Consider the following 23,962-nt stretch of genomic DNA (forward strand, 5'->3'; position numbering starts at 1 on the left):
TCTCAAGATTACTTTGGGCTCCACAACCCACACCAAACAGAGAACTTCTTTATCCACTGCTTGGCCCTGCACCAGTGAGAGAGACATCAAAGAGGGTACAAATCTCTTCCTTTTGGTCCCCAGTGACTGATTAAATGAAATCACTTACAAAGGGGAACAATTCATTTTCCTTTTTTATTCTAGTTATATTATACAGTATGTTATATTACACTGTAATAATGTATCATCATAATATATATGGTATCATGATATAATATTATATCTCTGCCAAGGAGACAACAGTCAAACTTCCAGTGTATGGCAGAATCTGAACTCTGATTGCCACTACACCACAATACCAAATTCATCAGTTCAATTATGCTACGTAAATACAAACATATATATATATACAGTTAACATTTAGTAACAGTAAACAAAGTGCTAAAATCCATTTTTTTTTTTCAGATGAGGAAACTTCCTTTTCCTAGGACCACTCGCCCAAGGCCACACAATTTACAATTTTCAGAGACAGGACTCAAAGAAAGATTAACCTCATGACATAAGAGAATATAAATTTTGAAAGATGTCAAGAGTAAAAATATGAATTCTGATTCTAGTACTGCTTAAGTATCTCCTAACAGACCAGCCTTCTGACATAAATATAAATATAAAAAGCAAGTATCTGGAGGCACTGGAGAGTGACAAAAAGAAGGTACATACTAGAGGACAATCACCACTTGGAAGAAAGGAACGTTAGTGGGCAAATTTCCTGATTTCCTTGTAGCTTTCTGCCTGATAGCAAGTTCAAGCCATGCGTCTCTGGGTGGCTCAGAGAGAACACACCTACGGTCTTATCGGCTTGAAGAACCAAAGCACAAAGTTCAAGCAACTACAGGTTCTGGAAAATGATGGAGGAAATTTTAAAAGGAGAAATTTATAAAGGGAGATTGCCAATTTCCGTATATCAATTCTGCGCAAATATCTGGCTGGTTCTTGAACTATGCATATGTGGAGCAGACACCAAGAAGCCCAAGTATGACTACAAAAATAGTTCTTTAGGATTTCAGCTGAAACCCACCACAAAGGATACAGACTTTACAGATTGAGTTCAGTCAAGTTAAACACTGCTTTATAAAAAAAAAAAATCAATACTTTCCAGGGGACTATAACAGAATGCAGAGTCTCTCTGGATATAATTCACAATGTTTATAATACTATAAAGATTACATTTGAAAGAAAATGAGAAATCATGATACACTCGAGAAAAAACAATCTGTGGAGATCAATATGACTCACGATTTAACAGACAGGTTTAACAAGAAAATGTTTATAATAGGTAAAAGTAAAGGGAATCAAGCAGAAAAAAAGGAAACTATAAAAATGAACCAAAGATACTTTCAACAAGAGATAGATCATCCAGACAGAAAATCAATAAAGAAACACTGGACTTAAACTACATATAAGATCAGATGGACCTACCAGACATTGTAGAACATTCCATCCAAAAGCAGCAGAATACATATTATTTTCAAGCATACATGGAATATTCTCCAGGACAGACTATATAGTAGGTCACCAAACAAGTCTTAATAAATTTAGGAAGAATGGAATCAAATCAAGCATACTTTCTGATCACACCAGTTTAAAATTAGATATCAATTACAAAATGGAAACTGAAAAATTAATAAATATTTGTAGATGAAAGCATGTGCCTGAATAACAAATGAGTCAAAGAAAACATTTAAAGTGAAATAAAAATGTATCTTGAAACAAATGAAAGTGGAAATGCAATATACCAAAACTTATGGGATGCAGCAAAGGCAACTTTAAGAGGGACATTCACATTAAGAAAAGAGAAAGATCTATAAACAACCTAACTGCATAGTGCAAAGAACTGATACAGGAGAATAAATTAGGCACAAAGTTAATAGAAGAAAATAAAAATCAGAGTAGGAATAATGAAAGATATTAAAAAGACAGTAGAAAAGATCAATGAAATTAGGGCCTTTTTCTTTCATTTGGCCATTGAACAATGCAGAGGTCAAGGGTGCTGACCACCCACACAGTCAAAAATCATTTTACCTCTGATATTCGTATGCCTTTGGTGCATTTAAGAACATGTTTTATCTCAAATTGGAAAGACCAAAGTGCATTATTTTATGACCATAATATCCTATAAGACAAGTAATTTAAATACATCTTTGCAAGTATTTACTTGAGAACAAAACTAATACAATCTGCAAGGATGAATGGTGGACAGGCTTACAGTGACTGGGCTAGTGCTAAGGCAGGGCTGGGGGCACAGAGGAAAACAGTCAGGATTTCAGCTCATGAGCAATTCCCTTCAAAGGAATCCCACTGCTCCTCAAGGTATCTGTAAATGTCTTCTTCAGAGTCTTTTAGGCATCAGAAATGTAATATATGGACTAAAAGCACTAGATGAATTGCAGTTTTTAGAACCAGGAGTATGAGGTAAGTTTAAATATTCATATTACATTGGGGTTGTATCCAAATTAAATACTGAAATTATATGGTCAGAAAGGAGTTACTCTTTACCTATGATTTCTGGTCACCCTTTAGGTTTCAGGACAAAGGCAACTTCCCATTATTTTCCTTCACAGTCTTTATTGAAGTTTGCAACTGTAGCATGTTTGTCCGTCTTACTATTTGTATGTTTACTGTTTGTCTACTTCACACCAGAAGCCAGGAACGTGGCCATTCCTATTCAGTACTGAATACTCATAGCAGTGTCTAAATTACAGAACACTGCCTGGTAAAAGGTGGAGTTTAATAATGACTAAATGAATTAATAACAAATGAATGAAGAAAGGAAGGAAGCAGAGTTTAAATGTAGATATAGGGTGATCAGAAAGCTTCAGGTATCAGGAAATTGATGCATGCACAGAAACGACTTTGGTGGCCTACAGTGTTATCCCGCTAAGTGGCTTGGCAAAATTATAAGTGATTATATTCACATGCCTGCTGCAGTATCTTGGATTTTTGAAACTGGAAAGATCAAGAATGGAAATTCTGAGAATTTCATGTGCAGCAAGTCAAACTTTAGTGCCTATAATAGTTACTGGAGGAGATTTAAAAATGTCCATTCCCAGCCCTCATTCTGGCAATGATGCACTTAACTAAAATGAACACTAGACAGAGAATCAGGGGTCTACATTCCAATCCTGACTCTGAAAAGACTACATGACCCTGGGCAAGATATTTATCTTTTGAGTTCCTCTCTTCATGAGAAGTAAGAGAGGAACTGACTAAAGAAATTTGACTTCTTTTCTTACTGTGACATTATATACTTCTGTGGTCCGTACATATTTGAGCACTATGTTAGGCCTTGGAGGGAGAACAGAGAAATATAAATGTGTAGCTCTTCTTCAGCAGGGGAAAAAAAATAATTAAACAATTCAAAAGCTAAGTAATAATACCAAATGATAGTTATGGTTGCCGCATTTCCTGGGTTCTAGGATGCAAATCTTTCCTCCTATATTTAATGTTTTGGCAATGAGATGTTTCTTACAATTGAAATTAAAAGCAGCTTTCAAAGAAGAGGAATAAATTATGACATAGTTATCATCCGTACAGTATTTAGTGAACCGATCTGTTTCCAGAAGACACACCTCAGTTAGGTTGATCATTTGAATTTTGCCTGAAACTGGACACTTATGGGTTCCTAAAATGTCTTCCAAAATGGTAATATTGTGATGTAACACTGAAGTAATAAAAATTCATTAAGTAGAGAACTGTGGTCAACAGAGCAGGCAACACAATGGTGGCAAAATTTACCAAGTTTGATGAGATAACTCATAGGATTTCCAAGTGAGGAGAGGTTGGCACGTTTAATTTATTTATGTTGAAAGGCAATTATGCAGTTACTGAACACCTATGCATCAAAAAGTCCTCCTACTTTTAGAGAATCTAAATATGTAATTAAATTTAAGAGGAAAGCAAATGATATGTTCAGTCAAATAGAAAACCCCAGGATGCTTCAAAATGCCTCAAGATTATTCTGTTGGAAAGATGGTCAGTGGTTGCCCAGGGAGTTCTGTTGATGGGGAGCAGGTGGAGGAAATGACAAAGGGGTACAAGGAAACTTCTGGGGGTCATGAATATGTTCATTATCTTAATTTCATGGGTGTACACATGTCAAAACTCATGAAATTATGCACCTTAAATACGTCCACCTTTGTGTACTTCGTTCCTATATCCAAGTATTGAAATGGGGCTTCTTCTGCCAATAATGAAGATACTATAGAGGCCACAATCATGGGGTTGGATTGTCAAAGGCAGCATGGTATCAGATGCTATACCAAATGATTCGGGATAATCCTTGGACTCTGAATAGCGTGTGAATATTCTCATCAATTTCATCATCAGCGCTAGCATTTATTAAGCACTCACGTTGCACAGTCCAGGCATTCCGCAAGAGAGTTGACTTGTATCACCTCATTTAATACTCACAGCCACCCTAGGAGGTTTATCTTGCTAGTATCTCCATTTTACAGATGAGGAAACAAAGCTATAGAAAGGTTAAGCCTTGCCCTGGATCACAGAACTAGTAAGAAGCAGATGCAAGATTTGAACCAGTCAGAATATGTGTTGTTAAACCATTACTCCAGGTGCCCTCAGCACTGGGAATAAGATACTTAAAGGTTGCTATATAACAGGAATTTTCATATTGGTACTTGAGGATAGAATAAGAAGCAATGATATTTCTTTAAAAGTTCTATTCCCTGCAGAGCTTGCATAAATATATCAAGTCTATGGCATATTACAAGGTAAAGTCAAATTGAAAGTCTATCTCTATCTTGAGAACAGCCTTTAAGGACTCTTGAAGGATCTGTGGTTTGAGAGTGTGCAGTTAGCTTTCCAATTGTGGTGAACAAGGGGCAGAGTTGCCTAAATTTTGGTTTGGCTATTTCATTACATTTTTTGTAGAAAAATAAATAAATAAATAATAGTGAATCAAAGATTCTCGAGGGACTTGGAAACATTGAACACTTCCAAACATCCTACTCTGTGTGAGGTGCATTCTTGGTTGCTGCCCTGTTTTTACTGTGGTAAACTGTGCACAACATAAAATTTACCATTTTAACCATGTTTAAGCAAACAATTTAGTGGCATTAAATACATGTGCTCCCTTATTTTTGAAGGTAGCATTTTGTTCTGGGGAAATTGCATGCATGGTGGCTAAGGGCACTGATGCTGGAGATGGACAGGTCAGCAGCTGTGAAACAGTGATGATAAAGGCCTCCCAGTAGTACTATTGCAAAGACTAAGCAATATAATACATATAAATTGCTCAGTATAATTCCTGGCATGGAGCAAAACCTTTCAATGTTATCAGAAATGTAATTACAATTTTATTTAGCAGTTCTGTGAATCAGAGGTCCTTAGCTGGGGAATGTGAACTTTAGGGGGTCATGGAGTGGGATTGAGGGGATCTGTGAGTCTTTCAAATGCTGTGTAAATTCATGTCTCTTCCTTTTGTGAGTCTTTGGGAAACAGGTACATAGCTTTCATCAGATTCTCAAAGTGTTAGAAGAAAAAGAGCAAAAACTGAAAACACATCATAGAAATACCCATGGTCAGATCAACCTTGCTGCACTGGCCACTCAGAGGCCTTTGATCATTGACCTACATTTTCCCTGTCCCTCTGCAAAGACTATAAGTGAACAGGAGAGCAAAACACTTATGCTTTGCCTTCGCTCCCCGGTGTTGAACCTATAGGGGTGATAAGATTCACACTCCCTTGAGTTGTAGCCTACAGTCCGCCTAGTTTGTCTACCTAGTTCGCCCCCATGCTCTTGGCACAATGTGACTGCAAGCTGGGTGTCTCAGGGACGCAATACTAATTGACCGGCAAAGCTGCTTAGGGTGTGTGAACAGGAAAGCCCGGGGCTCACAGAGTTCAGAAGGCTCTGCTGCCTTGCACCTCATGTGCCCTCTGTACCCCAGCTTTACATGGCACGTGCACATATCTCTAACAGTGTGGTATGTGCATGCGATCACCTGGAGATCTTGCAAAAATGCTGGCTATCACGCAGTAGCTCCAGGGTGGGCCTGAAATTCTGTATTTCTCACAAGTTCCCAGGGACCACACTTAGAACAGAAAGGCTTTAACATTGTCATGTTGTAATTACTCGCTTACTTTCTCTTCTCACCAACTGTCTCTGGGCAAACGGAAGGTAGGGACAGGACTTTGATTTTATTTCTGGGGGGCTCAGGACAGAGAGAACATGTAGAAACAAAAAGAAATGCTGAATGAATGAAGGAAGGAAGGTATATGAAGGAGAGCATAATATGTCACCAGAAAATAAGCCTTGCTGGCATATGGATTATTTTAGGCTGATTACTTTTAAGAAACAGCAGACAAAGGAGAAGCTCTGAAAAGCACGTCAAAGTTCTCTTTTGTATGAGACCCTGACATTTATAAGGAACTCTCCATTTGTAAGTGTGTCTTCTGGCTGCACCAGGGAGAGGAGGGTGACTAGATCTCTAGAACTGTTATCAGTGGAGAAGGCAACTGGCTTAGATCTGCATAACAAACTTTCTTTTGTGTACTGCGTTTTGCCTAGTAATCTCCCGTAACTGGCTTCCCTCCCTACTGACAGCTTTCTTTTGTCTTTAGCTGGAGATGCTATTTAAGGTGGTGGCTTGGACTATTACCAGGACTCACTCAGTTTTCCTGGGTATCTCCCAGGAAATAGAGGTGGTGTGCATGTTATTAAACTTTTGTTTGTTTTTCCCCTGTTAATTTCTTATTACGGGGCAGGGTGGTGGTGGGGTTCTCAGCAAGTACTTAGATGCATAGAGGGAAAATTATTTTTCCTCCCCATCAAATGAATGATGAAACACATAACTAGAAGAGAAGAGGGCTTTTCTCTGGAGGTATTGTAGGTAAAATTGTAATATTTCCAGAATATCTTGCCAGGCTTTAGTACATCTGCATATCAACAGGTGCTCAAGGGTGGAGAGAAATATGGCTTTAGTGCATTTGCATCATTCCTCAGGGGTGGAGAGAAGTTCATCTCCATATCAATGGGTAATTACCTGGGCTACAGAGGGCTTATCTGTACCCAAGAGGTGAGGGGGAGGGCAGGTTTTGCTTCTGTTGGAACAGGAAGGAGAGAACCCCCCCTGACTGCAGTTTGTAAGGAATAAACAGATTTTAAATTTTATTTCTCCCTTTCACTGGTTTTGGTTTTTAGAGGTATTTTGCCCCAGGATTTCCTTTCCCCGGACTTACAGGTATGAAGGCATTTCTCCAAGTGGTTACAACTGAACCCATTTTCTGGGTATCTTTCTGTGTCTATGGTGAAAGTTTCACAGAAGGATCACCCTCCTAAACTAGAAAATGGATGAAACAAAAGTCACCACACAGACCACTAATGAAGAAACTTAAGTCCGTGAGACACCAATCTTGTGAGAACAATAGCATTTACTGTGTAATGAAATTCATTGTGAAAAACCTGCCCCAGGAATAAAAATCTACAGGACACGGACAACACTCTCAGGGACATTCTGTACACCTCACCTTAGAATAGGCTCTTCTCTGACACTGATTACAAGGCCTAATTTCTGCAGTTATTTTAGCCTTGACTGCTAATGCATAGAAAGTAAAGACTCAAGGAAAGAAGGAGGAAGGTCTCGAGAAGGTGCTTCCCAGTGGCAGATGTAAAAATGGGGTTGAAAAGCCCAATCAACTCTGTCACTTATGTTATACCAGGTGCAAACAGTTGTAACCCCAGGTGGGACCATGGAGTACCATTCCTGGTCAGAGTTACTGCTGTGTTTACTTGCCAGCGGATCATTTCATAGAGACACAGAGAATGTGAGCGCCATCAGTCAGAAGGCCGTGCCTGCATGTCACAGTATTTCATCAGGCAATGGTGAATCACATTAGAGCTCTCACATTTACTTTCCCACGACCTCTGAGCAACAAGGGAAAGCTGAGAAACAATTCTGGGCATTCAATTTCCCTAACAAAGCAACAGAAGGCCCAGATTAAACTGGCCTCTTTGAAACTTAAAAGGAAACAACCATTTGTCACCTTTTAAAGGGGCAAATGGATTAATGGGTAGTGAATAATCAGAAGACAATTCGCTGATTAAATGTGTAGCCATTGTAAATGCAGATTTAAACCTTAGAAAGAAATAAGTGCAGATTCTGCTTGAGTTTGGCTGACTCTGCTTGTAAATTTTGTATTTTTAAAGGAAGTAAAGATTGCAAAGGCAGATTTGAGGAAGCACTTAAGACACACATGGGGAAAAGCAAACTTTAAGCCAAGTTCTGAATGCAGTTAGCTTACTAAACATGGTCTTAATTGTTACAGTCCGTCTTTTGCCACCATCCCCAAAAAGGGCCACAAAAGCAGAAAAAGCAATCTATGGTCAGCAAAATGTCAATGCTGTCTTGAAAGGACCTGTGATGAGGGTGGTAATGGTGGTGGTAACAATTAAGTAACCATCCACTGCGTGCTTTTTAGCATTCTTCATATATTGTTTATTCTTCCTTTCGACAATATAAAACAGATGATTATTTAACCTCATTTTGACAGATGAGGAATCTAAGGCATACAGAGTTTAAATTTGCCTAACGTGACATAACTGGTTAGTGGCCTAACTTAATCAACCTTGGGTATTCTAGCTCCAGCACATGATTCCCCACCCTCACCCCCTAGTTTTATTGAGATATGATTGACATCTAACATTGTGTAAGTTTAAGGTATGCAACCATACGTTGATTTAATGCACATATATATAGTGCAATATGATTACCACTTTAGGGCTTAGCTGACACCTCTATGACCTCACATAATTATCATTTCTTTGTTTGCAGTGAGACTATTTAAAATTTACTTTCTTAGTAATTTTCAAGTATATAATACAGTATTGTTATCTAGAATCACAATGCTGTGCATTAGATCCCCAGAACTTCTTCATCTTTTAACTGGACATTTGTATTCTTTAACCAACGTCTCCCCATTGCCCCACTTACCCCTCCCAACCCGCCCACAGACCTGGCAACCACCATTCTATTCTCCGTTTCTAAGAGTCTGGATTTTTAGACTGCACATGTGAGATCATAAGGTATTTGTCTTTTTTCTGTCTGACTTATTCACCTAGCATAATGTACTCAAAGCCCACCCACGTTGTTGTAAAGAGCAGGGTTTTTCTTTCTTGTGGCTGAGTAATATTCCATTGTATATGGTCAAATGACAATACTGAGACACTTCAATAATTAGTTTGAGTCTTTTATTCTAGGGATAACAATCCACAGATAGGGAGGACAGTGCCTCACAAGTAATAGAGACTCTTCCTGAGAATTTTGGGCAAGAGTGAGTTTTACAGAGCGTGAGAAGAGGCAGTGTGGAGACCAGGTATAATGACTAGTAGGTGGGGGGGGGGGTTCTTTACAAGGCTCGCAGGTCCTGTTTTCTAGTAACGAGCTGCAGCTACGCTGGAGGGTTATGACTGGTTTGTCATGTTAGGTTTCCCTGACAGTGAGGCACTTCCTACGTAAGTGCAGCCTGACGTTGGGCTGGATTTGTGACATGGGCTGGGCCACTGGGATGGCTTCTATTCTGTGGGTCCCGATGTATAAATCAATACGTATGTAAGCTTTTATATATCTCTCTCACATCTTTTTCCCTTCGCCTGTTGATAGACAGTCTATGCCCACATGCTGACCACTGTAAATAACACTGCGATGAACAGGGGAGGAACACTTCTGCTTCTAATTCCTCCTAGCATTGACAATGATGATGGTGGGCAGTGGGTGTTGACGTTAAGTGCTTTGAGTTACTGATTTCATTCTGCTCTCTGGATCTCCAGATTCTGGGGCTTCCCTGGGCTGTGCTCCTCTCAGTCTTGTTCTTCATTATTTCTTAGATTCTGTGTGGTTTCCTATATGCCTGAGCAAATTCCCTTTGGGCCTAAGCCGGCCAGTTTCTGCTGCTTGTAATCATACAATCATAATTGGGACACTAAGGTTATATTCAGTTATTTTATAGACCAATTAAATATTGTACTACATGTATCTTGAGGCAATTTACAGAAGCAGTTTGTTGGTCACAAAGGAGAGGGATTAGGTAGGATTCAAATAAGCCTCCTGATGAAAGTCAATGCAGCCACATTTTATTTAAGAAAGAGAGCACATTAGAAATGTCCCCTAAACTCTCTATCCAGTCATTTCACAAATGAACCAAGCACTTAACCAAGAATCAGAAAGCCTAACTGGTGGACCTAGCTCAGCCACAAAAAAACTGTGTGTCCTTGGGCAAGTTACTTCCCCTCTCTGAGCTTATTCTATAACTAAAATTAAGAAGGAGAGAATCTGTGAGTATTCTATTCATAAATCAGTTTCTAAGGTTCTGAAGTCTAAGATGTGCTTTAGTAATTGGGTAGATACCTTGAGGAACTGACTAGAGACACCTCACGAATGTAGGCTCTTTTTGCTTGAAGAAGGCATTTTTGTTGTGTGGATTGTTAAGACAGAGTTGAGTTCCAAACTGACTCCTTGAAACAGAAATGCTATGGTATGCATATTATGGAGGACCCAGTACCTTCTGTGTGCCGCTATACATCCTACTGTTTCAGAGCTGAGCTTCAGAAGTCAGGATTAGCTGACTTCTGTCATTTAGATGAAATCTAGTTAGGGACCATCCTCAAGGAAGTCAGTAATGAATGTTATGTTATTTCTTAGCTATTAATAATGAGTTTTAGATTGATTTGGAGCTAAAGGAATTCTGTGTGGAAGCAAAATCCATCCTGAAGCCTACTGGATTATTTTGTTGGCAGCTACTCAAACTTTGTAGTTTCTGGTTCATATCTATCACTAAAGAACAACAAAGAAAAAAATACATCTCTCATTCAAAATAAAGTTTGAGTCCTAAAAGTATTTATCTTTTCATAGCATTTTCTCATCTTATACTCTTCTGACCTCCAAAAGTCCCCCAAACCACCAGTTTCCTAAAGATACTCTTGACCTATTTCTGCTTGTTCTTAGAGTTCACCCCTTTTGCAATTTAATGACATCATTTTCTAGTCCTGTGATTAGTGGCCTTGAGCTGAGCAAAATGGTCAGTTCATATGGTGAAAGGCTAAATATCAAAGTATTCAGATTAATTCTATCTGCTAATTCACTAGACAGGATGAGAGAATTTAACTTGTGGGAAAAGGTTACTTCTTCCAAGTATCATGAAAACTTAGATACACAGACTTACAAAACCTAAGAAATACTAAGACATTTATTCCTCTATCAATGTAGCTCTTCTTTCAAAAATAATTCCAGAACACACTCTTTCCCCAATCATTGTTTTCTTCTGATGTTATCAGTTGGCATCAAGATTAAGACTAAGATTAAATGTGGTGATATATAGAAATCCATTAGCACAATTTTGGGGCTTTACAATAGCTATAAACTCTTGAGCTCTGACACTGAACCAGACCCTGTTATGAATTACACTCAAATCACAAAATTTGACCCTTAATGCCCTTTAAAACAGATGTGATTACTATTGCATTTTCCTGATAACAAAATGAGGCTCAGAGTTCAGTGTATGTAATCCAAGGTCACACAGCTAGGGAATAGCAGAGCTAGGGTTCCCATCGAAGCCTCTTGAGGTTCATTATTTTAACTGCTCTGCCATATTAACAAATTCAAGGTGAATTAGAAGGAAAAAGAAAGGAGGCTGTGGGTTTTGAAAACTGAAATATTTAGTGAAAAGCATTTATCCATTTTAAATGGCATTGTTAGGAATTACTGATGCTACTGTAGATGTATATATGACACCTGATGTCTTCTCCATGAGCCACAAGCATACCTCATGATTTCACATTTGACCAGATCATAGTCTGGGGTCTTCCCCATGGTATGGTTCAGGGGGGAAGGGAGGTCACCATTAATAATGCTGGCTCCTTGCCATTGAAAGGTAAAATCCAGAGGTAGTGTGACCTAAGCAAAGACCTTTTTGGACAGCAGTCACCACTGGCTTTGACTGAAGATTGCATTGTTCAGAGGATCCATCTGTGCAGCCTCCTTGGGACGGGTCACACATTTATTTCCAGAGAGTTTTTGACATGAGCCATTTGTCAGCCATGGCCACACGTGCTTGCTGTTGGCACACTTCATCCTTTTAGTCAAAGCAATAATTCCTTGTTTTGAGAGAGCAACTGTGGGATGCCAGGTGTTGATATTTTAGAAACAAATAGTGGTAGGGACAGCTGTGGTGGCAGATTTCAATTTTTTCAGCCAAGCTGGTGATAGCAATAGTACGCCAAATGACACCAAACGGTGTGAGATACAAAGTCTTTGCATCTCCACATAATGCATGATTTGTGATGACCTTTCTCAGAAGGACTCCCCCTGGAATTTACCTTCATTCTGAGGCAGGGCACTTCAAAGAGTAGCTGCGTTAAGGCACTTAAACCTCTTGAATGCTGTCACGGAGATCCTGCAGGTTTTCCCATGTTGAGGCTGCCGCTGTGGCCTGTTCTCATCATTTTCATTCATCAATATGCCCACTTTGGTATCAATTCAAATTCAGGGTGACATTAGCTTCCCTTTCCTTTGCGGGTCAATGTCCTTTTGAGTCTCTTAATAATTGGCTATGTCATAATCTTTTCTGCTTTGGGTCATAAGCATTCGTATGTTCTGATTTAATTAAGAGAAATAATAATTTAAAGAGATTTTTATAAAATCTTTGGTTTCTCAGGTAAAAGCAGTGCAGAGCTAACAAAAATCAGTCCTCCAGATTCTCCAAAAGGTAGTAAAATCAGTTCTCAAATAAAGTGATATTTCAGTTCACTACAGGACTAGAAGAACATTACTTTGGTATTTTAATAGTTCAGTTGAGTGGTTTTAGAAAATGCTGTATTCACACTGGTACTTAACCTCTTTGAAAATCTTCTGAAAGCCATGAGCCTCTTCCCAGAAAAAGATGCAAATATACTCAAAGTTTTATGTTCACTTTCAGGTGTTCATAGATCTACTGAAAGCTTTACAATGGTTCAGATCAAAGAGAACTTGCTGTGATGAAATGTTCTATATTTGCACTGTTCAATATGGCAGCCAACAGCTACATGTGGATGCGGTATTTCATTCAAAATAAAGTTTGAGTCCTAAAAGTTTTATCTTTTCATAGCATTTTCTCATCTTATACTCTTCTGACCTCCAAAAGCCCCCCAAACCACCAGTTTCCTAAAGATACTCTTGACCTATTTCTGCTTGTTCTTAGAGTTCACCCCTTTTGCAATTTAATGACATCATTTCCTAGTCCTGTGATTGGTGGAATTTTTAATTTAATTAATTTAAATGTAAAGACTGGTATGTAGCTACTGGCTACTATACAGGACAGTCAGCTCTAGACTAGAAGTTAACAGACATCAAATTAAGAACCCATTTCATATAGATGCATCTTTTTAAATAGCTTCTTTGAAACATAATTCACATATCATAATTTGCTCCTTTAAAGCATATAACTCAATGGTGTTTCATATACTCAGAGTTATGTAATCATCAGCATGATCAATCTTAGAACATGTTTACCACCCAAAAGAAACTCCAAAGCCATTCAGACTCATTCTTCATTTCCTCCAGTCTCTCCAAGTCCTAGGAAACCATTAATCTACGTTTTTTCTCCACAGATTTGTCTATTCTAGACATTCATATAAATGGAATCATGCAGTACATGGTCTTTTGCTACTGGCTTCTTTATATCATTCTTTAAAAGGTTCTTTACAGTGTTTTTAAGGTTCATCCATGATATAGGCCATGTGATATTAATCATGAAGTATCAGTACTTTGTTCCTTTATATTGTTAAATAATATTTTATTGTATGGATAGACCACATTTGTTTATCCATTCATTAGGTCATCAACATTTGAATTGTTTCCATTTCTTGGCTATTATGAGTAACACTGCTATGAAAATTCATGTATCATTATTTGTATGGATGTATATTTTAATTCTTTTGGGTATATATCTAGGAGTGGAACTGTTTAGTTATATGGTAATTCATGTATAACATTTTGAGGAACTGCCAAATTGTTTTTCCACACAGCTATACCTTTTGATATTCCCACCAGCAAAGCATGAGGGCTCAAATTTCTCCACATCTTCACCAACACTGGTTATTATTTACATTTTTAATTTTATCCATCATAGTAGGGATGAAGTATAACTTCATTTCATATTGTGATTTTGGTTTGTATTTCCTTAATAGTTAATGATGTTGAGTATCTTTTCATAGGATTTTTGGCCATTTGTGTCTTTTTTAGAAAAACATCTGTTCAAATCCTTCATCCATTTTTTTGATTGGGTTGTCTTTATTGTTGAATTGCATGAGTTCTTTATATATTCTGAACAAGTACCTGATCATATATGATCATATATATGTATGTATGTATATATATATATATATAAAATTTGTAAATATATTCTCTCATTCTCTGGATTATTGTTTCACTTTTTTAATGGCACCCTTTGAAGCACAGAAGTTTTAAATTTTAAGCACCATTTATTTATTTATTTTTTTGGTCAATTGTGCTTTTGATGTCATATCAAAGAAACCATTATCTGATCAAGATCATGAAGATTTACTTCTTTGTTTTCTTCTAGCAGTTTTATAAATTTCACTCTTATATTTCAGTCTATGGTATACTTTGAGTTCATTTTTATTTATGCTGTAAGGGGTCCAACTTCATTCTTTTGCATGTGGATATCCATTTGTACCAGTACCCTTTATTGAAAACACTATTTTTTCCTGTTCATTATCTTGGCACCCTTATCAATAAAACCAATTTTCAATAATCACTATAGGGATTCATTTCTGGGTTCTCAATTCTCTTCTATTGGTCTATGTCTATCCTCAGGCCAGTGATACAAAACTAACTTTGTAGTGAGTTGTGAAATCAGAAGGTATGTCTTCTAAAGTTTTGTTCTTTTTGAAGATTGTTTTGACTAGTCTACATCACTTTCACTTTCATATGAATCTTAGGATGACTTTGTCAATTTCTGTAAAAAAATTCAGCTGTTATTTTGGCAGAAATTTTTTTGAATCTGAAGATAAATTTGGAGAGTACTGCCATCTTAAAAATATTATGTCTTCTGATCCATGACCAAGGATCTGCATCACTGAATGAAAATTCTTTTCCAGCAATCCTGTTCCACAAATTTTTTTTCATTCATGTCAAACTTTCTCATATCCTACTTCTAACCCAGAATAATTTTCAAACTTTAATATTATAATGGTGATCATTATGCTATTTTAAGATAGCTCAACTTTTTTTCATCATTTATTTAAAAAATTTTTTTACTGTGTGCCTACTACGCTTCCCTGCACTTTGCTGAACATTCCTGATTTTTAATAATTTGTGTTTTCTTTTTTTTGTGTCCTGGTCAGTCTAGCTGAAAGTCTGTCAAATTTTGTTGACCTTTCAAAGAACCAACTTTCAGTTTCATGGATTTTGGGTATTATTTTTTTATTCTTCATTTCATTAATTTCTGCTTTAATTTCCATTATTCCTTTTTTTTTGTTCACTCTAGGTTTACTTGGCCCTACTTTTTCCAGTGGCTTAAGATGGAAAATTAGGTTACTGACTTTAGACCTTTCTTATCTAATATAGGCATTTATAGCTATAAATTATATTTCCATCTAAGAACTCCTTTAGCTTTATTTCATACACTTGTACTTTTTTCATTCATCTCAAAGTACTTTCTAATTTCCCTTGCAACTTATTTAATTTATTGGTTAATTGGATATACAGGTACATTTGAAATGTAATTGGTTCAAGAAATTACAGAATGGGAAAATACCAATTTCTCACCTGCTATGCTTTGGTTTTTAAACATGAGTCATTTGGATCCAGTGAATAAACATATTCTGTATACTCATGTTAATTTTCACTGCTACCAGCACATCTTTGTATTGCTTCTCAAGCTTTAATATAGACACAAATCGCCTGGGGATTTTGCTAAAATGCAGATTCTGCAGGTTTGGTGTAGGCCCTGAGATTCTGCATTTCTGAGAAGTTCCCAGGTGCAGCTGATTCGATGCTGCTTGCTCAGAGAACCCATCTGGGTTGGGTAGGCTCTAGGCAGATGCTTGGGACGTTTTTTCCATTTATTCTGTGTAATTAGGCTCAAAGGATTCTTTCCCCCAAAACTCCTGTCCCTTGTCCCTCTATTCTGAGGTAAAAGATCCTTTTCTATTACTTTTAACACCTTTCTCATACCCTTTATTAGCATTTGTCTCATTCTTGTAATCACTTCTTTATATTTTTTTTTCTCCCAAAAGACTGTGCGACTAAGGAGGTCAGGGTCTTTGTTCTCTTCATGCCTTTATTGCCTGGCTTAATTTCTGATGGCTTAGACTAGATGCTCATTGACTACCCACTGAACCAATAATGATAGCTCACATGTATTGTGTGTCTTTTAAGGGCCACAGAGTGTCAGATGCTGTTCAGACATCTTAATTGTCACACCAGACCTATGAGTAAAGTTTATTATTATCTTCATTTTGCAGATGAGAACTGAAAAACTTTTATGTGCTCATGATCAGATGTATTTGAGCATGTCTTCCTTAGAAAATGAACTCAGTCTAGTTTGACTACACTAAGAAAACATCAGGGGAATCTAACAAATGCCGATTTTAAGTATATATTTTGACAGTCAGTTTAGAAAAAAGATAAACAGTGCAATACCTTTTCCTCTTATGCCTTCATGGGACAGTGAAACGGGTGGACAGCAACACTGATGGTGCTAGTGGAGCCCTGTGCTCACCTCCCAGTGGGCAGGGCATTTGCTTCCCGTCGTGGCCTCCCACCTCTAGACCCCTTGTTTCTATGCTTCATCTAACACATAGAATGGATCACGTCACTGGCTGAAGTTTTCAGTGACCTATAGTTGCCCTGTAATATCCAAATTCCTTAAGTCACCTTAGAATCTTCTTCTAAGCAACTTGTCTGACATCTCTGCCTGCTGCCTGCTTTACGCAGAATACTTCTGGAATCCAGAATGAACAGTCCCTCCCCAAACAAGACAAGCTTTATTCCTTTGTGTCTCTGCCTGCTCTCTTCCCACTGCTCTCAATTGTCCTTGTCAACCCGTCCCATGCTGGCTCAGCCGCAGGACCCAGATCCTACCAACGCTACTGAGAAACAGTCTCAGCCCCCTCTGGGCTCTAGGCTTCTCCTTTTGCGTCACTTTAGTATTATACACGCACCTTTGATGTTGTGGTTCCCACATTTTCTGACACTAATCTGTATGTCTTCATCACTAGACTGTGAACTCCTTATGGGCAAAAAATATCTCATCTTCCTATTTCCAGCACCTAGCACAGACTTGGCACTCAACAGGCATTGTCAAAATATACATGGTTCCAGACTAAGTAAGACACCAACTATTAACCTTATCTACAAACAGAGTTCTTCCACATGCATTCCCAAAGCTCTCCACGTGTCCGATTTCTACAGTAAATATCCACTTGCTTTGAATTAGAATTTTATTTGCACAGGGGATTTTGAGTTCCTCAAAAGGCCTGGAGTTGGAGCATATTCATTTTTGTATCCCTCAGCTCACATAGGATAGTATATTGTGCATAGAGGCCATTCTGTAAAGGTTTACAGAACTGATATGATCTTAACTAGCATCTCAGGTTTTAGCCAAAAGTTACTATAAAACCTCCCACCACTCTGGGGAAACAATTGTCTCCAACACAGGAGTGTGTAGGATCTATTGCAATGCTGTTTTATGTTCCACACTGTCACAGTCCTATGGCAGGAGATAGCTTCAAAACAGAAGAGGCGACTGTCTACTCTGGGTCTATCAGCCAGTGCCCAACCCAGATAACAGCAATACAGCGAGTGGGAACAGAGAGGAGTCACTTGAGAAGGCAGAAGTCAAACTGAAGAAGTAGTGATGATTCATAGAGGGAAATATATTTCAATTTGAAACAGTGTTCATAGCTCTACTCCCTTTTTCTTTTGTTGTATGGGAAATGAATTTGTGGGTGAATATCAGAGGATAGCTGCCTTAATGAGTTCTTCACATAGCAGACACCGGCCACCTCCAACTCACTCTTTCTCACTTACCATTCTGCAAGCATTTATTGTACATTAACCAAGCATGGAGCACTATGCTAAGCACCACTAGCTGGAAGATTAGGTGGAGAAAATATACAATCAGAATATATTATTGGACATTAAAAAAAATGGTATGTACCCATTAAAAATAAATAAATTCCAGATAGTCTAAAGAACCTGGAAGTCTTTAGTTGAGTGATATTTTCTATGGGTACTTTAAAATATTTTCAGTATCAAATGCAAGAAAGATCATATGTAAGCAGCAAGATTAAACATCAGTAACTACTTTAGACCATATGGGTTTTTTAATACAAACTTGCTGTTGGGTATTGCAAAATCGATAGCTGAGATAATGATTCTAATGGTTATGTATTATCAACATTTGCCGCTCTGAAACAGTGATAATCAAAATGAATGCAACTGCTCCTAGGATGGAGACAGATATTAATATGGCCACTGCGTTCTTCACCAACCTCCTCTCCTACACACTCCTCCCCTTCTCCGTGTACTTCAGCCACACTGGCTTTTGTTCAGAGTCTTGAAAACTTTTTGCTCCCATGATAAAGTTTACAGATACTGTTTCCTCTGCCAGGAACACCTTACCACCCCTCCCGCATTCGTGTGGGCAGCCCTATTTATCCTTCACGTCCCATCTCAGTGGGACAGAGAGTGCCACTTCCCTGATCAGCTTATACCCTCCTCCTGTACACCTACCACCACGAGAAACCTCTCCATCAGAGTATTTATGGCAGCTACAATATTGCTTTTTTTTATCTTGTTCTTGTTTGCTTACTTGGCACCTCCACTAGTCTGTTCCCTGAAAGTAGGGATACAATTTCTATTTGTTCACTGCTGGCTCCCCCGTGCTCCACAAAGTGCAGGGACAGCACTCAATAAAAAACATGTTGAATCAATGAATGAAACATAAGATGTCATGAAAAATATTACCATAGCAATTACTATTATAATTTTAGAATTTGAAAATGATTCTGTGTTAGCAGATAGATATGAAAAAGTCTGAAGTAAATGAAAGAAAGGAGCTATGGAACAGGGCTGTTGTAGAAAAATGTGAAATGAATATATTTGAAGATACAGATTTAACATGGATTCTGAAAACATGCAGAATGATAGACAAGATGCCCTATAATCAAAGGGAATTAATGGATAAACTATAAGAACTTTCCCCAAAAGCTGTGATGGTAAGAAAAATACGGGCCACAAACCTTTCAAACTAAGAAAAAGGAAGCAGTGACACAGGCGAAATGCCTTCATATTTATGGTGGAAAGGGACTCAGTCTGAGTCAGAAAGACACACAAGAATATAACTGCCTTGGAGATCAGTCCATCAATAATAACTGGATCCTCCGTGGAGATTTACCAATGTGAACTACGGACTAAGCACATAAATTATGTATGCAAGCGTAGAGCAAGGGTGTGAGTCCATGGAAATGAAAAACTATGATTAATACATCTGTTAAAAATTAGAATGCTATGCCAGTTGGTGATTTGCCTTAAGCCTCTCTCCCTGTGAGCTCATGTTGCAAAAGGTGCCAGCTGTTCACTTTGACACCACCATTTGTTTTCAGTAGACCACCTAGAATTGTGTCTTAGACTCAGTTCTGCATTGAGAGAAGTAAGAAAATGGCTTCCTTTAGCCTCAGAGAAGACTGTGACCACCATATGCTAAACATGGCCAGGTGGACCACTTAGGTCAATAACCAAACCTCTAAAACAGCTTGTAGAAATGGGGTAGGCATTTCCCAAAGGTGACTTCCAAAGTCTACAGGGACCTAGCACAAAGAACCTGGTTCCCTCAGCAATTACAATGTCCCTTAAAAGAACAGGCTTGTACTCTGACTATTTAAATGCTCAGACAGGAAGGAGTTCAGGGTTTTGCAATGATACGAAGTCCCCAGGCCCAAACCGACTTACTCTGAAATGACATTCTGACCTGTTCTTTCTGCTTGTGCTCATCCTTATCCTCCATCCTTTCCTAATTCCTGGTATGATGTGCCTTCTTGCTTCTGCTAAGTGGTGGGCTTCTCTGCAACAGAACTCTTACAAAGAGCCTATGATTAATCACTGAGGAGGCCAAAGCTTGGATAATCAATTGTGCAGTGCACCTGTTCATAACCAATTTCATGCTTGTTCTCACCCTCTTAGTGGCACATGGCCAGTCTCTCCAGGGCCTGGGGTGAATTTGCACATTTGCGGGTCTGCAGAAAACTGTCTGGGCATTTTGTTGGTGGCGATGGTGAGTTAATTGGCTACATAATGCTTAATAGAATGACAGAGAAACTCTTTCAGAAGAGAATGTGGCAGTATTTAGCAGTCACTGAGAAATATTCACAGCCTCTGATGCAGCATTAACACTTCGTTTTTTAAAAACTACTCGAAGGAAACAGTCTGTCCACTGAGAAAAACCATATACACAAAGATATTTATTGCTGCCTATTTACAATAGTGAAGAAATGGAAACAAGTCAAATGGCAAATAAAGAAACTGTTAAGCAAAATGTAGTACAGCTACTTGGGGAAGTTAAGTGGTTATTGTGGATGGTAGTTATCAAGACCAGGAAACAACATAAAAAAAAAAAAACCCACTTAGGTTTAATGTGAAGTGGAAGTGGAAAAACAATCAGAATGGAAACTTAAATGTGTATGCAATTATAAATAATAAAATATAATACATAATAAAATGCCAACAAGAAATACAGTAAGTTGTTCCCAGGAGAGAGTTTATAAATTATGAAGCTGTTGGTTGATTTTATTTTCATATTTATTTTTCTGAATGTAGTCTTGTGAGTGCAATTTTTTAAAAGAGAGCTTTGTGGAGATATAATTCACATACCCTACAATTCATTCCTTTAATATGTACAGTTTGGTGTTTTTTAGCATATTCGCATAGTTGTGCCCTCATCACCAATATCTAATACGTTTTCTTGCACCCTAAAAGAAATGTGGTCCCCTGGAGCGGTGAGTCCCCATTTTGCTCTCCCCCTAGCCCATGGCAGCTACTCATTTACTTGAAGTCTATATGGATTTGCCTGTTCTGGAGATTCTATACGAATGGATTCACACAGTATGGCTTTCCCTGTTCAGTTTCTTTGACTTAGCACAGGTTTTCAAGGATCACCCATGTTGTAGCATGTATGAATACTTTATTCCTTTCAGGGTTGAAAAATATTACATTGTATGCATACACTACATTTTACTTATCCCTTTAGCAGTTGGTGAATATTTGGGTTGTTTCTGCTTTTTGGCTCTTATGAGTAATGCTTTTGTGAACATTCAGCTACAGATGATTGTTTTCATTTATCACAGGTGCATATCGAGGAATGGAATTGCTGGGTAATAAAGAAATTTTATGTTAACTTTTTGATAAACTGCCAAATTCTTTGCCAAAGTGCTGGGGCCGCTTTACAATTCTGCCAGTGATGTGGGAGGGTTCCAATTTCTCCACATCCTTGCCAACACATGCTATTATTGTGTATCTTTTTAATTTTAGACATTCTAGTGAGTATGACATGTTATCTCATTGTGGTTTCGACTTGCATTTCCCTAATGATTAATGATGTTGAGCAATTTTCAATGTGCTTGTTGTCTTGTTGTATGCCTTCTTTGGAGAAATATATATTCAAATCCTTTACCCATTTTAGGGCAAGTGTTCTTCATTGGGTTATTCATAGTTTTATTACTAAGTCGCAAGACCTCTTTTTATATTCTGATTCAAGTTCTTTATGAAATATATGATTTGCAAATATTTTTTACATTGGATGGATTATATTTTCACTTTCTTGATAGTGTCCTTTAAGCTCAAATATTCTAATTTTGATGAAGTTTAATTACTCTGTCTTTTCTGGTTACTTGTATTTTTCAAGTTATATCTAAAAAACCATTGCCTGACCCAAGTCCTTTGTTTTCTTCCAAACATTTCACAGTTTAAGCTCTTAAATTTAGGTATATCATACATTTTGATTTAATTCATATATATTATGTGAAGAAGGGACCCAAATTCATAGTTTTGTATGTGGATATCCAATTGTCCCAGCACAATTTGCTGAAAAAGATCATCATTTGTCTATGGAATTTTCTTAGCACTCTTGTCAAAAACCAATTGGCCATAAATGAAAGTGTTCATTTCTGGACTTTTAATTCCATTCCACTGATCCATATATCTATCTTAGTAAAGTGGCACATTGTTTTCAGTACTGTAGCTTTATCAGAAGTTTGAAATTGAGAAATGCGAGCTCTCCAACTTTGATATTCTTTTTTAAGATTGTTTTAGCTACTTTGGTCCTTGCATTTTGGATGAATTTTAGGATGAGGTTTGCAATTTCTGCAAAAATGGCAGCTAAGATTCTGATAGGCAGCTACACATCAGTTTGGGGAAGTGTTACCACATCAACAGTGAAGTCTTTTCATCTATGAACCTGGAATTTCTTTTCATTTCTTTAGATCTTAATTGCTTAGAATGATTTCTTATAGCTTTGGTGTACACATTTTGTACTCCTTGTGATAAATGTATTTTATTCTTTTTGATACTCTTGTAAGTGTAACTATTTTCTTAACTTCTTTATTGGATTGTTCATTGCTAGTGAACAGAAATCCAATTAATTTTTTATATTTTGATCTTGTATTCTGTAACCTCACTGAGCTTCTAGAATTGTGATTTTAAAATAAGAAAGAACCACCTAAGGAGGAGGAAGATCAGGGTCCCTCTCAGTCTTGCACAAAGGATGTGAATGCTCTGGGGATCCCCAGTAAGTCCTACAGAGACTCCCCTACAAACATGCTGCCTGCTGGCATGAGAAGAAAGTAGGAGTTCATGGAGTTTATTGTTCTTGCAAAAAGGTGCACTCGGTCAGTATGTCTACAAAGAGTTGGTAAAATATAATTTTTACTATAGATCAAATGTTTGCGTCCCATCAAAATCTGTATGTTGAAGTCCTAATGCCCCGGTGGTGGTATTTACAAGTGGGACCTTTGGAAGATGATTAAATGTAGATGAGGTCACAGGGGAGGGTCCCCACGCTGGGGCTAATGTCCTTATGGGGAGAGGAAGAGGCCAAGTTCTGTCTCTCTCTCCACGATGTGAGGACACAGTGAGGAGATGGCGGGGGACTCACCGGACTCCAGATCTGGGGATACCTTGACCTCGGACTTCCAGCCTCCAGAACCAGGAGAAAACAGTGTTTGCTGTTTAGCCCCCCCAGTCTATGGTATTTCGGTACAGGAGTCAGAACTCACTGACAATCTGTTGGTGCACGGCTGAGATTGTCAGAAAGGCAAATCCCCAAGGAACACAGTAGAAAACCAGACAGATTTTAGAGAGTCAAAGCACCAGGCAAGTCGACCTACCCTTCGTCAGCCCGAGAGACCCCTGGGCTGGGGCTGGGCCTGTCTGGCTCTTGAAGCAGATCGGATCCTGAGTTCCAGGGCCTGATGAGCTGGGGGGAGAGAACCAAGACCCTGCATGGAGGTGGGCCTTCAGAGGATATGACAACAGGACAGCAGGACAAATCATCTTTACCCACCAGCCCAGGGAAGCGATAAGGGAACTAACTTCTGTGTCTTGGCTGAGTGTAAAAAAATAAGTATATTAAAATTTTCTGGGATAAATAAAAATCTTGAGTTTGCACCCCTTGTGGATTTATAGTCAAACTGCATACAACTCAGGTAGAACAGGAATCCCCCAACTGAGAAAGTAACAAACTGGCATGGCCCAGTGGTACCCAAGGACTGCCTGAGAAGGTGCCATAAAACCCACCTTGAAAGACACTTCAAGTAGCCAGACCACACGGAATTTAAACAGGCATACACCAAACAAGCCCTATTTAAAATTAAATATACAATCATACATAACAAACATAAGAGAAAGAATCAGA

This window comes from Manis javanica, chromosome 3, assembly GCF_040802235.1.
Source record: "Manis javanica isolate MJ-LG chromosome 3, MJ_LKY, whole genome shotgun sequence".
Lineage (NCBI taxonomy): Eukaryota > Metazoa > Chordata > Mammalia > Pholidota > Manidae > Manis > Manis javanica.